The sequence below is a fragment of the Saccoglossus kowalevskii genome, chromosome 5 (genome assembly GCF_978046115.1).
Source record: "Saccoglossus kowalevskii chromosome 5, keSacKowa6.1, whole genome shotgun sequence".
Classification (NCBI taxonomy): domain Eukaryota; kingdom Metazoa; phylum Hemichordata; class Enteropneusta; family Harrimaniidae; genus Saccoglossus; species Saccoglossus kowalevskii.
The window spans coordinates 38,043,404-38,062,267 of NC_140645.1; positions in this window are offsets into that span (position 1 = coordinate 38,043,404).

An 18,864-nucleotide genomic window follows, 5' to 3' on the forward strand; every position below is an offset into this window, starting at 1 on the left:
ACCAAACATATAATACATTGTATTAATGAATAGAATCTTAGTTAATAGCTGAAACAACCAATCAGAACAAATGATATTGAGAAACAAACATATAATACATTGTATTAATGAATAGAATCTTAGGTAATAGCTGAAACAACCAATCAGTACAAATGAGATTGAGAACCAAACATATAATACATTGTATTAATGAATAGAATCTTAGTTAATAGCTGAAACAACCAATCAGTACAAATGAGATTGAGAACCAAACATATAATACATTGTATTAATGAATAGAATCTTAGGTAATAGCTGAAACAACCAATCAGTACAAATGAGATTGAGAACCAAACATATAATACATTGTATTAATGAATAGAATCTTAGTTAATCGCTGAAACAACCAATCAGTACAAATGAGATTGAGAACCAAACATATAATACATTGTATTAATGAATAGAATCTTAGGTAATAGCTGAAACAACCAATCAGTACAAATGAGATTGAGAACCAAACATATAATACATTGTATTAATGAATAGAATCTTAGGTAATAGCTGAAACAACCAATCAGTACAAATGAGATTGAGAACCAAACATATAATACATTGTATTAATGAATAGAATCTTAGGTAATAGCTGAAACAACCAATCAGTACAAATGAGATTGAGAACCAAACATATAATACATTGTATTAATGAATAGAATCTTAGGTAATAGCTGAAACAACCAATTAGTACAAATGAGATTGAGAACCAAACATATAATACATTGTATTAATGAATAGAATCTTAGGTAATAGCTGAAACAACCAATCAGTACAAATGAGATTGAGTACCAAACATATAATACATTGTATTAATGAATAGAATCTTAGGTAATAGCTGAATCAACCAATCAGTACAAATGAGATTGAGAACCAAACATAAAATACATTGTATTAATGAATAGAATCTTAGGTAATAGCTGAAACAACCAATCAGTACAAATGAGATTGAGAACCAAACATATAATACATTGTATTAATGAATAGAATCTTAGGTAATAGCTGAAACAACCAATCATTACAAATGAGATTGAGAACCAAACATATAATACATTGTATTAATGAATAGAATCTTAGGTAATAGCTGAAACAACCAATCATTACAAATGAGATTGAGAACCAAACATATAATACATTGTATTAATGAATAGAATCTTAGGTAATAGCTGAAACAACCAATCAGTACAAATGAGATTGAGAACCAAACATATAATACATTGTATTAATGAATAGAATCTTAGTTAATAGCTGAAACAACCAATCAGTACAAATGAGATTGAGAACCAAACATATAATACATTGTATTAATGAATAGAATCTTAGGTAATAGCTGAAACAACCAATCAGTACAAATGAGATTGAGAACCAAACATATAATACATTGTATTAATGAATAGAATCTTAGGTAATAGCTGAAACAACCAATCAGTACAAATGAGATTGAGAACCAAACATATAATACATTGTATTAATGAATAGAATCTTAGGTAATAGCTGAAACAACCAATCAGTACAAATGAGATTGAGAACCAAACATATAATACATTGTATTAATGAATAGAATCTTAGTTAATAGCTGAAACAACCAATCAGTACAAATGAGATTGAGAACCAAACATATAATACATTGTATTAATGAATAGAATCTTAGGTAATAGCTGAAACAACCAATCAGTACAAATGAGATTGAGAAACAAACATATAATACATTGTATTAATGAATAGAATCTTAGGTAATAGCTGAAACAACCAATCAGTACAAATGAGATTGAGAACCAAACATATAATACATTGTATTAATGAATAGAATCTTAGTTAATAGCTGAAACAACCAATCAGTACAAATGAGATTGAGAACCAAACATATAATACATTGTATTAATGAATAGAATCTTAGGTAATAGCTGAAACAACCAATCAGTACAAATGAGATTGAGAACCAAACATATAATACATTGTATTAATGAATAGAATCTTAGTTAATAGCTGAAACAACCAATCAGTACAAATGAGATTGAGAACCAAACATAAAATACATTGTATTAATGAATAGAATCTTAGGTAATAGCTGAAACAACCAATCAGTACAAATGAGATTGAGAACCAAACATATAATACATTGTATTAATGAATAGAATCTTAGTTAATAGCTGAAACAACCAATCAGTACAAATGAGATTGAGAAACAAACATATAATACATTGTATTAATGAATAGAATCTTAGGTAATAGCTGAAACAACCAATCAGTACAAATGAGATTGAGAACCAAACATATAATACATTGTATTAATGAATAGAATCTTAGTTAATAGCTGAAACAACCAATCAGAACAAATGATATTGAGAAACAAACATATAATACATTGTATTAATGAATAGAATCTTAGGTAATAGCTGAAACAACCAATCAGTACAAATGAGATTGAGAACCAAACATATAATACATTGTATTAATGAATAGAATCTTAGTTAATAGCTGAAACAACCAATCAGTACAAATGAGATTGAGAACCAAACATAAAATACATTGTATTAATGAATAGAATCTTAGGTAATAGCTGAAACAACCAATCAGTACAAATGAGATTGAGAACCAAACATATAATACATTGTATTAATGAATAGAATCTTAGGTAATAGCTGAAACAACCAATCAGTACAAATGAGATTGAGAACCAAACATATAATACATTGTATTAATGAATAGAATCTTAGTTAATCGCTGAAACAACCAATCAGTACAAATGAGATTGAGAACCAAACATATAATACATTGTATTAATGAATAGAATCTTAGGTAATAGCTGAAACAACCAATCAGTACAAATGAGATTGAGAACCAAACATATAATACATTGTATTAATGAATAGAATCTTAGGTAATAGCTGAAACAACCAATCAGTACAAATGAGATTGAGAACCAAACATATAATACATTGTATTAATGAATAGAATCTTAGGTAATAGCTGAAACAACCAATCAGTACAAATGAGATTGAGAACCAAACATATAATACATTGTATTAATGAATAGAATCTTAGGTAATAGCTGAAACAACCAATCAGTACAAATGAGATTGAGAACCAAACATATAATACATTGTATTAATGAATAGAATCTTAGTTAATAGCTGAAACAACCAATCAGTACAAATGAGATTGAGAACCAAACATATAATACATTGTATTAATGAATAGAATCTTAGGTAATAGCTGAAACAACCAATCAGTACAAATGAGATTGAGAACCAAACATATAATACATTGTATTAATGAATAGAATCTTAGTTAATCGCTGAAACAACCAATCAGTACAAATGAGATTGAGAACCAAACATATAATACATTGTATTAATGAATAGAATCTTAGGTAATAGCTGAAACAACCAATCAGTACAAATGAGATTGAGAACCAAACATATAATACATTGTATTAATGAATAGAATCTTAGGTAATAGCTGAAACAACCAATCAGTACAAATGAGATTGAGAACCAAACATATAATACATTGTATTAATGAATAGAATCTTAGGTAATAGCTGAAACAACCAATCAGTACAAATGAGATTGAGAACCAAACATATAATACATTGTATTAATGAATAGAATCTTAGGTAATAGCTGAAACAACCAATTAGTACAAATGAGATTGAGAACCAAACATATAATACATTGTATTAATGAATAGAATCTTAGGTAATAGCTGAAACAACCAATCAGTACAAATGAGATTGAGAACCAAACATATAATACATTGTATTAATGAATAGAATCTTAGGTAATAGCTGAATCAACCAATCAGTACAAATGAGATTGAGAACCAAACATAAAATACATTGTATTAATGAATAGAATCTTAGGTAATAGCTGAAACAACCAATCAGTACAAATGAGATTGAGAACCAAACATATAATACATTGTATTAATGAATAGAATCTTAGGTAATAGCTGAAACAACCAATCAGTACAAATGAGATTGAGAACCAAACATATAATACATTGTATTAATGAATAGAATCTTAGGTAATAGCTGAAACAACCAATCATTACAAATGAGATTGAGAACCAAACATATAATACATTGTATTAATGAATAGAATCTTAGGTAATAGCTGAAACAACCAATCAGTACAAATGAGATTGAGAACCAAACATATAATACATTGTATTAATGAATAGAATCTTAGTTAATAGCTGAAACAACCAATCAGTACAAATGAGATTGAGAACCAAACATATAATACATTGTATTAATGAATAGAATCTTAGGTAATAGCTGAAACAACCAATCAGTACAAATGAGATTGAGAACCAAACATATAATACATTGTATTAATGAATAGAATCTTAGTTAATAGCTGAAACAACCAATCAGTACAAATGAGATTGAGAACCAAACATATAATACATTGTATTAATGAATAGAATCTTAGGTAATAGCTGAAACAACCAATCAGTACAAATGAGATTGAGAACCAAACATATAATACATTGTATTAATGAATAGAATCTTAGTTAATAGCTGAAACAACCAATCAGTACAAATGAGATTGAGAACCAAACATATAATACATTGTATTAATGAATAGAATCTTAGGTAATAGCTGAAACAACCAATCAGTACAAATGAGATTGAGAAACAAACATATAATACATTGTATTAATGAATAGAATCTTAGGTAATAGCTGAAACAACCAATCAGTACAAATGAGATTGAGAACCAAACATATAATACATTGTATTAATGAATAGAATCTTAGTTAATAGCTGAAACAACCAATCAGTACAAATGAGATTGAGAACCAAACATATAATACATTGTATTAATGAATAGAATCTTAGGTAATAGCTGAAACAACCAATCAGTACAAATGAGATTGAGAACCAAACATATAATACATTGTATTAATGAATAGAATCTTAGTTAATAGCTGAAACAACCAATCAGTACAAATGAGATTGAGAACCAAACATAAAATACATTGTATTAATGAATAGAATCTTAGGTAATAGCTGAAACAACCAATCAGTACAAATGAGATTGAGAACCAAACATATAATACATTGTATTAATGAATAGAATCTTAGTTAATAGCTGAAACAACCAATCAGTACAAATGAGATTGAGAAACAAACATATAATACATTGTATTAATGAATAGAATCTTAGGTAATAGCTGAAACAACCAATCAGTACAAATGAGATTGAGAACCAAACATATAATACATTGTATTAATGAATAGAATCTTAGTTAATAGCTGAAACAACCAATCAGAACAAATGATATTGAGAAACAAACATATAATACATTGTATTAATGAATAGAATCTTAGGTAATAGCTGAAACAACCAATCAGTACAAATGAGATTGAGAACCAAACATATAATACATTGTATTAATGAATAGAATCTTAGTTAATAGCTGAAACAACCAATCAGTACAAATGAGATTGAGAACCAAACATAAAATACATTGTATTATTGAATAGAATCTTAGGTAATAGCTGAAACAACCAATCAGTACAAATGAGATTGAGAACCAAACATATAATACATTGTATTAATGAATAGAATCTTAGGTAATAGCTGAAACAACCAATCATTACAAATGAGATTGAGAACCAAACATAAAATACATTGTATTAATGAATAGAATCTTAAGTTATAGGTGAAACAACCAATCAGTACAAATGAGATTGAGAACCAAACATATAATACATTGTATTAATGAATAGAATCTTAGTTAATAGCTGAAACAACCAATCAGTACAAATGAGATTGAGAACCAAACATATAATACATTGTATTAATGAATAGAATCTTAGGTAATAGCTGAAACAACCAATCAGTACAAATGAGATTGAGAACCAAACATATAATACATTGTATTAATGAATAGAATCTTAGGTAATAGCTGAAACAACCAATCATTACAAATGAGATTGAGAACCAAACATATAATACATTGTATTAATGAATAGAATCTTAGGTAATAGCTGAAACAACCAATCAGTACAAATGAGATTGAGAACCAAACATATAATACATTGTATTAATGAATAGAATCTTAGTTAATAGCTGAAACAACCAATCAGTACAAATGAGATTGAGAACCAAACATATAATACATTGTATTAATGAATAGAATCTTAGGTAATAGCTGAAACAACCAATCAGTACAAATGAGATTGAGAACCAAACATATAATACATTGTATTAATGAATAGAATCTTAGGTAATAGCTGAAACAACCAATCAGTACAAATGAGATTGAGAACCAAACATATAATACATTGTATTAATGAATAGAATCTTAGGTAATAGCTGAAACAACCAATCAGTACAAATGAGATTGAGAACCAAACATATAATACATTGTATTAATGAATAGAATCTTAGGTAATAGCTGAAACAACCAATCAGTACAAATGAGATTGAGAACCAAACATATAATACATTGTATTAATGAATAGAATCTTAGGTAATAGCTGAAACAACCAATCAGTACAAATGAGATTGAGAACCAAACATATAATACATTGTATTAATGAATAGAATCTTAGGTAATAGCTGAAACAACCAATCAGTACAAATGAGATTGAGAACCAAACATATAATACATTGTATTAATGAATAGAATCTTAGTTAATAGCTGAAACAACCAATCAGTACAAATGAGATTGAGAACCAAACATATAATACATTGTATTAATGAATAGAATCTTAGGTAATAGCTGAAACAACCAATCAGTACAAATGAGATTGAGAACCAAACATATAATACATTGTATTAATGAATAGAATCTTAGGTAATAGCTGAAACAACCAATCAGTACAAATGAGATTGAGAACCAAACATATAATACATTGTATTAATGAATAGAATCTTAGGTAATAGCTGAAACAACCAATCAGTACAAATGAGATTGAGAACCAAACATATAATACATTGTATTAATGAATAGAATCTTAGGTAATAGCTGAAACAACCAATCAGTACAAATGAGATTGAGAACCAAACATATAATACATTGTATTAATGAATAGAATCTTAGGTAATAGCTGAAACAACCAATCAGTACAAATGAGATTGAGAACCAAACATATAATACATTGTATTAATGAATAGAATCTTAGGTAATAGCTGAAACAACCAATCAGTACAAATGAGATTGAGAACCAAACATATAATACATTGTATTAATGAATAGAATCTTAGGTAATAGCTGAAACAACCAATCAGTACAAATGAGATTGAGAACCAAACATATAATACATTGTATTAATGAATAGAATCTTAGGTAATAGCTGAAACAACCAATCAGTACAAATGAGATTGAGAACCAAACATATAATACATTGTATTAATGAATAGAATCTTAGTTAATAGCTGAAACAACCAATCAGTACAAATGAGATTGAGAACCAAACATATAATACATTGTATTAATGAATAGAATCTTAGGTAATAGCTGAAACAACCAATCAGTACAAATGAGATTGAGAACCAAACATATAATACATTGTATTAATGAATAGAATCTTAGTTAATCGCTGAAACAACCAATCAGTACAAATGAGATTGAGAACCAAACATATAATACATTGTATTAATGAATAGAATCTTAGGTAATAGCTGAAACAACCAATCAGTACAAATGAGATTGAGAACCAAACATATAATACATTGTATTAATGAATAGAATCTTAGGTAATAGCTGAAACAACCAATCAGTACAAATGAGATTGAGAACCAAACATATAATACATTGTATTAATGAATAGAATCTTAGGTAATAGCTGAAACAACCAATCAGTACAAATGAGATTGAGAACCAAACATATAATACATTGTATTAATGAATAGAATCTTAGGTAATAGCTGAAACAACCAATTAGTACAAATGAGATTGAGAACCAAACATATAATACATTGTATTAATGAATAGAATCTTAGGTAATAGCTGAAACAACCAATCAGTACAAATGAGATTGAGAACCAAACATATAATACATTGTATTAATGAATAGAATCTTAGGTAATAGCTGAATCAACCAATCAGTACAAATGATATTGAGAAACAAGCATATAATACATTGTATTAATGAATAGAATCTTAGGTAATAGCTGAAACAACCAATCAGTACAAATGAGATTGAGAACCAAACATATAATACATTGTATTAATGAATAGAATCTTAGGTAATAGCTGAAACAACCAATCAGTACAAATGAGATTGAGAACCAAACATATAATACATTGTATTAATGAATAGAATCTTAGTTAATAGCTGAAACAACCAATCAGTACAAATGAGATTGAGAACCAAACATATAATACATTGTATTAATGAATAGAATCTTAGGTAATAGCTGAAACAACCAATCAGTACAAATGAGATTGAGAACCAAACATATAATACATTGTATTAATGAATAGAATCTTAGGTAATAGCTGAAACAACCAATCAGTACAAATGAGATTGAGAACCAAACATATAATACATTGTATTAATGAATAGAATCTTAGTTAATAGCTGAAACAACCAATCAGTACAAATGAGATTGAGAACCAAACATATAATACATTGTATTAATGAATAGAATCTTAGGTAATAGCTGAAACAACCAATCAGTACAAATGAGATTGAGAACCAAACATATAATACATTGTATTAATGAATAGAATCTTAGGTAATAGCTGAAACAACCAATCATTACAAATGAGATTGAGAACCAAACATAAAATACATTGTATTAATGAATAGAATCTTAGGTAATAGCTGAAACAACCAATCAGTACAAATGAGATTGAGAACCAAACATATAATACATTGTATTAATGAATAGAATCTTAGTTAATAGCTGAAACAACCAATCAGTACAAATGAGATTGAGAACCAAACATATAATACATTGTATTAATGAATAGAATCTTAGGTAATAGCTGAAACAACCAATCAGTACAAATGAGATTGAGAACCAAACATATAATACATTGTATTAATGAATAGAATCTTAGGTAATAGCTGAAACAACCAATCATTACAAATGAGATTGAGAACCAAACATATAATACATTGTATTAATGAATAGAATCTTAGGTAATAGCTGAAACAACCAATCAGTACAAATGAGATTGAGAACCAAACATATAATACATTGTATTAATGAATAGAATCTTAGGTAATAGCTGAAACAACCAATCAGTACAAATGAGATTGAGAACCAAACATATAATACATTGTATTAATGAATAGAATCTTAGGTAATAGCTGAAACAACCAATCAGTACAAATGAGATTGAGAACCAAACATATAATACATTGTATTAATGAATAGAATCTTAGGTAATAGCTGAAACAACCAATCAGTACAAATGAGATTGAGAACCAAACATATAATACATTGTATTAATGAATAGAATCTTAGGTAATAGCTGAAACAACCAATCAGTACAAATGAGATTGAGAACCAAACATATAATACATTGTATTAATGAATAGAATCTTAGGTAATAGCTGAAACAACCAATCAGTACAAATGAGATTGAGAACCAAACATATAATACATTGTATTAATGAATAGAATCTTAGTTAATAGCTGAAACAACCAATCAGTACAAATGAGATTGAGAACCAAACATATAATACATTGTATTAATGAATAGAATCTTAGGTAATAGCTGAAACAACCAATCAGTACAAATGAGATTGAGAACCAAACATATAATACATTGTATTAATGAATAGAATCTTAGTTAATAGCTGAAACAACCAATCAGTACAAATGAGATTGAGAACCAAACATATAATACATTGTATTAATGAATAGAATCTTAGGTAATAGCTGAAACAACCAATCAGTACAAATGAGATTGAGAACCAAACATATAATACATTGTATTAATGAATAGAATCTTAGGTAATAGCTGAAACAACCAATCAGTACAAATGAGATTGAGAACCAAACATATAATACATTGTATTAATGAATAGAATCTTAGGTAATAGCTGAAACAACCAATCAGTACAAATGAGATTGAGAACCAAACATATAATACATTGTATTAATGAATAGAATCTTAGGTAATAGCTGAAACAACCAATTAGTACAAATGAGATTGAGAACCAAACATATAATACATTGTATTAATGAATAGAATCTTAGGTAATAGCTGAAACAACCAATCAGTACAAATGAGATTGAGAACCAAACATATAATACATTGTATTAATGAATAGAATCTTAGGTAATAGCTGAATCAACCAATCAGTACAAATGAGATTGAGAAACAAGCATATAATACATTGTATTAATGAATAGAATCTTAGGTAATAGCAGAAACAACCAATCAGTACAAATGAGATTGAGAACCAAACATATAATACATTGTATTAATGAATAGAATCTTAGGTAATAGCTGAAACAACCAATCAGTACAAATGAGATTGAGAACCAAACATATAATACATTGTATTAATGAATAGAATCTTAGTTAATAGCTGAAACAACCAATCAGTACAAATGAGATTGAGAACGAAACATATAATACATTGTATTAATGAATAGAATCTTAGGTAATAGCTGAAACAACCAATCAGTACAAATGAGATTGAGAACCAAACATATAATACATTGTATTAATGAATAGAATCTTAGGTAATAGCTGAAACAACCAATCAGTACAAATGAGATTGAGAACCAAACATATAATACATTGTATTAATGAATAGAATCTTAGGTAATAGCTGAAACAACTAATTAGTACAAATGAGATTGAGAACCAAACATATAATACATTGTATTAATGAATAGAATCTTAGTTAATAGCTGAAACAACCAATCAGTACAAATGAGATTGAGAACCAAACATATAATACATTGTATTAATGAATAGAATCTTAGGTAATAGCTGAAACAACCAATCATTACAAATGAGATTGAGAACCAAACATAAAATACATTGTATTAATGAATAGAATCTTAGGTAATAGCTGAAACAACCAATCAGTACAAATGAGATTGAGAACCAAACATATAATACATTGTATTAAGGAATAGAATCTTAGGTAATAGCTGAAACAACCAATCAGTACAAATGAGATTGAGAACCAAACATATAATACATTGTATTAATGAATAGAATCTTAGTTAATAGCTGAAACAACCAATCAGTACAAATGAGATTGAGAACCAAACATATAATACATTGTATTAATGAATAGAATCTTAGGTAATAGCTGAAACAACCAATCATTACAAATGAGATTGAGAACCAAACATATAATACATTGTATTAATGAATAGAATCTTAGGTAATAGCTGAAACAACCAATCATTACAAATGAGATTGAGAACCAAACATATAATACATTGTATTAATGAATAGAATCTTAGGTAATAGCTGAAACAACCAATCAGTACAAATGAGATTGAGAACCAAACATATAATACATTGTATTAATGAATAGAATCTTAGGTAATAGCTGAAACAACCAATCAGTACAAATGAGATTGAGAACCAAACATATAATACATTGTATTAATGAATAGAATCTTAGGTAATAGCTGAAACAACCAATCAGTACAAATGAGATTGAGAACCAAACATATAATACATTGTATTAATGAATAGAATCTTAGGTAATAGCTGAAACAACCAATCAGTACAAATGAGATTGAGAACCAAACATATAATACATTGTATTAATGAATAGAATCTTAGGTAATAGCTGAAACAACCAATCAGTACAAATGAGATTGAGAACCAAACATATAATACATTGTATTAATGAATAGAATCTTAGGTAATAGCTGAAACAAACCAATCAGTACAAATGAGATTGAGAAACAAACATATAATACATTGTATTAATGAATAGAATCTTAGGTAATAGCTGAAACAACCAATCAGTACAAATGAGATTGAGAACCAAACATATAATACATTGTATTAATGAATAGAATCTTAGGTAATAGCTGAAACAACCAATCAGTACAAATGAGATTGAGAACCAAACATATAATACATTGTATTAATGAATAGAATCTTAGGTAATAGCTGAAACAACCAATCAGTACAAATGAGATTGAGAACCAAACATATAATACATTGTATTAATGAATAGAATCTTAGGTAATAGCTGAAACAACCAATTAGTACAAATGAGAGTGAGAACCAAACATATAATACATTGTATTAATGAATAGAATCTTAGGTAATAGCTGAAACAACCAATCAGTACAAATGAGATTGAGAACCAAACATATAATACATTGTATTAATGAATAGAATCTTAGGTAATAGCTGAAACAACCAATCAGTACAAATGAGATTGAGAACCAAACATATAATACATTGTATTAATGAATAGAATCTTAGGTAATAGCTGAAACAACCAATCAGTACAAATGAGATTGAGAACCAAACATATAATACATTGTATTAATGAATAGAATCTTAGGTAATAGCTGAAACAACCAATCAGTACAAATGAGATTGAGAAACAAACATATAATACATTGTATTAATGAATAGAATCTTAGGTAATAGCTGAAACACCAATCAGTACAAATGAGATTGAGAACCAAACATATAATACATTGTATTAATGAATAGAATCTTAGGTAATAGCTGAAACAACCAATCAGTACAAATGAGATTGAGAACCAAACATATAATACATTGTATTAATGAATAGAATCTTAGGTAATAGCTGAAACAACCAATCAGTACAAATGAGATTGAGAACCAAACATATAATACATTGTATTAATGAATAGAATCTTAGGTAATAGCTGAAACAACCAATTAGTACAAATGAGAGTGAGAACCAAACATATAATACATTGTATTAATGAATAGAATCTTAGGTAATAGCTGAAACAACCAATCAGTACAAATGAGATTGAGAACCAAACATATAATACATTGTATTAATGAATAGAATCTTAGGTAATAGCTGAAACAACCAATCAGTACAAATGAGATTGAGAACCAAACATATAATACATTGTATTAATGAATAGAATCTTAGTTAATAGCTGAAACAACCAATCAGTACAAATGAGATTGAGAAACAAGCATATAATACATTGTATTAATGAATAGAATCTTAGGTAATAGCTGAAACAACCAATTAGTACAAATGAGAGTGAGAACCAAACATATAATACATTGTATTAATGAATAGAATCTTAGGTAATAGCTGAAACAACCAATCAGTACAAATGAGATTGAGAACCAAACATATAATACATTGTATTAATGAATAGAATCTTAGTTAATAACTGAAACAACCAATCAGTACAAATGAGATTGAGAACCAAACATATAATACATTGTATTAATGAATAGAATCTTAGTTAATAGCTGAAACAACCAATCAGTACAAATGAGATTGAGAACCAAACATATAATACATTGTATTAATGAATAGAATCTTAGTTAATAACTGAAACAACCAATCAGTACAAATGAGATTGAGAACCAAACATATAATACATTGTATTAATGAATAGAATCTTAGGTAATAGCTGAAACAACCAATTAGTACAAATGAGAGTGAGAACCAAACATATAATACATTGTATTAATGAATAGAATTTTAGGTAATAGCTGAAACAACCAATTAGTACAAATGAGAGTGAGAACCAAACATATAATACATTGTATGAATGAATAGAATCTTAGGTAATAACTGAAACAACCAATCAGTACAAATGAGATTGAGAACCAAACATATAATACATTGTATTAATGAATAGAATCTTAGGTAATAGCTGAAACAACCAATCAGTACAAATGAGAGTGAGAACCAAACATATAATACATTGTATTAATGAATAGAATCTTAGGTAATAGCTGAAACAACCAATCAGTACAAATGAGATTGAGAACCAAACATATAATACATTGTATTAAGGAATAGAATCTTAGGTAATAGCTGAAACAACCAATCAGTACAAATGAGATTGAGAACCAAACATATAATACATTGTATTAATGAATAGAATCTTAGTTAATAGCTGAAACAACCAATCAGTACAAATGAGATTGAGAACCAAACATATAATACATTGTATTAATGAATAGAATCTTAGGTAATAGCTGAAACAACCAATCATTACAAATGAGATTGAGAACCAAACATATAATACATTGTATTAATGAATAGAATCTTAGGTAATAGCTGAAACAACCAATCATTACAAACGAGATTGAGAACCAAACATATAATACATTGTATTAATGAATAGAATCTTAGGTAATAGCTGAAACAACCAATCAGTACAAATGAGATTGAGAACCAAACATATAATACATTGTATTAATGAATAGAATCTTAGGTAATAGCTGAAACAACCAATCAGTACAAATGAGATTGAGAACCAAACATATAATACATTGTATTAATGAATAGAATCTTAGGTAATAGCTGAAACAACCAATCAGTACAAATGAGATTGAGAACCAAACATATAATACATTGTATTAATGAATAGAATCTTAGGTAATAGCTGAAACAACCAATCAGTACAAATGAGATTGAGAACCAAACATATAATACATTGTATTAATGAATAGAATCTTAGGTAATAGCTGAAACAACCAATCAGTACAAATGAGATTGAGAACCAAACATATAATACATTGTATTAATGAATAGAATCTTAGGTAATAGCTGAAACAACCAATCAGTACAAATGAGATTGAGAAACAAACATATAATACATTGTATTAATGAATAGAATCTTAGGTAATAGCTGAAACAACCAATCAGTACAAATGAGATTGAGAACCAAACATATAATACATTGTATTAATGAATAGAATCTTAGGTAATAGCTGAAACAACCAATCAGTACAAATGAGATTGAGAACCAAACATATAATACATTGTATTAATGAATAGAATCTTAGGTAATAGCTGAAACAACCAATCAGTACAAATGAGATTGAGAACCAAACATATAATACATTGTATTAATGAATAGAATCTTAGGTAATAGCTGAAACAACCAATTAGTACAAATGAGAGTGAGAACCAAACATATAATACATTGTATTAATGAATAGAATCTTAGGTAATAGCTGAAACAACCAATCAGTACAAATGAGATTGAGAACCAAACATATAATACATTGTATTAATGAATAGAATCTTAGGTAATAGCTGAAACAACCAATCAGTACAAATGAGATTGAGAACCAAACATATAATACATTGTATTAATGAATAAAATCTTAGTTAATAGCTGAAACAACCAATCAGTACAAATGAGATTGAGAAACAAGCATATAATACATTGTATTAATGAATAGAATCTTAGGTAATAGCTGAAACAACCAATTAGTACAAATGAGAGTGAGAACCAAACATATAATACATTGTATTAATGAATAGAATCTTAGGTAATAGCTGAAACAACCAATCAGTACAAATGAGATTGAGAACCAAACATATAATACATTGTATTAATGAATAGAATCTTAGTTAATAACTGAAACAACCAATCAGTACAAATGAGATTGAGAACCAAACATATAATACATTGTATTAATGAATAGAATCTTAGTTAATAGCTGAAACAACCAATCAGTACAAATGAGATTGAGAACCAAACATATAATACATTGTATTAATGAATAGAATCTTAGTTAATAACTGAAACAACCAATCAGTACAAATGAGATTGAGTACCAAACATATAATACATTGTATTAATGAATAGAATCTTAGGTAATAGCTGAAACAACCAATTAGTACAAATGAGAGTGAGAACCAAACATATAATACATTGTATTAATGAATAGAATTTTAGGTAATAGCTGAAACAACCAATTAGTACAAATGAGAGTGAGAACCAAACATATAATACATTGTATTAATGAATAGAATCTTAGGTAATAGCTGAAACAACCAATCAGTACAAATGAGATTGAGAACCAAACATATAATACATTGTATTAATGAATAGAATCTTAGGTAATAGCTGAAACAACCAATCAGTACAAATGAGATTGAGAACCAAACATATAATACATTGTATTAATGAATAGAATCTTAGGTAATAGCTGAAACAACCAATCAGTACAAATGAGATTGAGAACCAAACATATAATACATTGTATTAATGAATAGAATCTTAGGTAATAGCTGAAACAACCAATCAGTACAAATGAGATTGAGAACCAAACATATAATACATTGTATTAATGAATAGAATCTTAGGTAATAGCTGAAACAACCAATCAGTACAAATGAGATTGAGAACCAAACATATAATACATTGTATTAATGAATAGAATCTTAGGTAATAGCTGAAACAACCAATCAGTACAAATGAGATTGAGAAACAAACATATAATACATTGTATTAATGAATAGAATCTTAGGTAATAGCTGAAACAACCAATCAGTACAAATGAGATTGAGAACCAAACATATAATACATTGTATTAATGAATAGAATCTTAGGTAATAGCTGAAACAACCAATCAGTACAAATGAGATTGAGAACCAAACATATAATACATTGTATTAATGAATAGAATCTTAGGTAATAGCTGAAACAACCAATCAGTACAAATGAGATTGAGAACCAAACATATAATACATTGTATTAATGAATAGAATCTTAGGTAATAGCTGAAACAACCAATTAGTACAAATGAGAGTGAGAACCAAACATATAATACATTGTATTAATGAATAGAATCTTAGGTAATAGCTGAAACAACCAATCAGTACAAATGAGATTGAGAACCAAACATATAATACATTGTATTAATGAATAGAATCTTAGGTAATAGCTGAAACAACCAATCAGTACAAATGAGATTGAGAACCAAACATATAATACATTGTATTAATGAATAAAATCTTAGTTAATAGCTGAAACAACCAATCAGTACAAATGAGATTGAGAAACAAGCATATAATACATTGTATTAATGAATAGAATCTTAGGTAATAGCTGAAACAACCAATTAGTACAAATGAGAGTGAGAACCAAACATATAATACATTGTATTAATGAATAGAATCTTAGGTAATAGCTGAAACAACCAATCAGTACAAATGAGATTGAGAACCAAACATATAATACATTGTATTAATGAATAGAATCTTAGTTAATAACTGAAACAACCAATCAGTACAAATGAGATTGAGAACCAAACATATAATACATTGTATTAATGAATAGAATCTTAGTTAATAGCTGAAACAACCAATCAGTACAAATGAGATTGAGAACCAAACATATAATACATTGTATTAATGAATAGAATCTTAGTTAATAACTGAAACAACCAATCAGTACAAATGAGATTGAGAACCAAACATATAATACATTGTATTAATGAATAGAATCTTAGGTAATAGCTGAAACAACCAATTAGTACAAATGAGAGTGAGAACCAAACATATAATACATTGTATTAATGAATAGAATTTTAGGTAATAGCTGAAACAACCAATTAGTACAAATGAGAGTGAGAACCAAACATATAATACATTGTATTATTGAATAGAATCTTAGGTAATAACTGAAACAACCAATCAGTACAAATGAGATTGAGAACCAAACATATAATACATTGTATTAAAGAATAGAATCTTAGGTAATAGCTGAAACAACCAATCAGTACAAATGAGAGTGAGAACCAAACATATAATACATTGTATTAATGAATAGAATCTTAGGTAATAGCTGCAACAACCAATCAGTACAAATGAGATTGAGAACCAAACATATAATACATTGTATTAATGAATAGAATCTTAGGTAATAGCTGAAACAACCAATCAGTACAAATGAGATTGAGAACCAAATATATAATACATTGTATTAATGAATAGAATCTTAGTTAATAGCTGAAACAACCAATCAGTACAAATGAGATTGAGAACCAAACATATAATACATTGTATTAATGAATAGAATCTTAGTTAATAGCTGAAACAACCAATCAGTACAAATGAGATTGAGAACCAAACATATAATACATTGTATTAATGAATAGAATCTTAGGTAATAGCTGAAACAACCAATCATTACAAATGAGATTGAGAACCAAACATATAATACATTGTATTAATGAATAGAATCTTAGGTAATAGCTGAAACAACCAATCATTACAAATGAGATTGAGAACCAAACATATAATACATTGTATTAATGAATAGAATCTTAGGTAATAGCTGAAACAACCAATCAGTACAAATGAGATTGAGAACCAAACATATAATACATTGTATTAAGGAATAGAATCTTAGGTAATAGCTGAAACAACCAATCAGTACAAATGAGATTGAGAACCAAACATATAATACATTGTATTAATGAATAGAATCTTAGTTAATAGCTGAAACAACCAATCATTACAAATGAGATTGAGAACCAAACATATAATACATTGTATTAATGAATAGAATCTTAGGTAATAGCTGAAACAACCAATCATTACAAATGAGATTGAGAACCAAACATATAATACATTGTATTAATGAATAGAATCTTAGGTAATAGCTGAAACAACCAATCAGTACAAATGAGATTGAGAACCAAACATATAATACATTGTATTAATGAATAGAATCTTAGGTAATAGCTGAAACAACCAATCAGTACAAATGAGATTGAGAACCAAACATATAATACATTGTATTAATGAATAGAATCTTAGGTAATAGCTGAAACAACCAATCAGTACAAATGAGATTGAGAACCAAACATATAATACATTGTATTAATGAATAGAATCTTAGGTAATAGCTGAAACAACCAATCAGTACAAATGAGATTGAGAACCA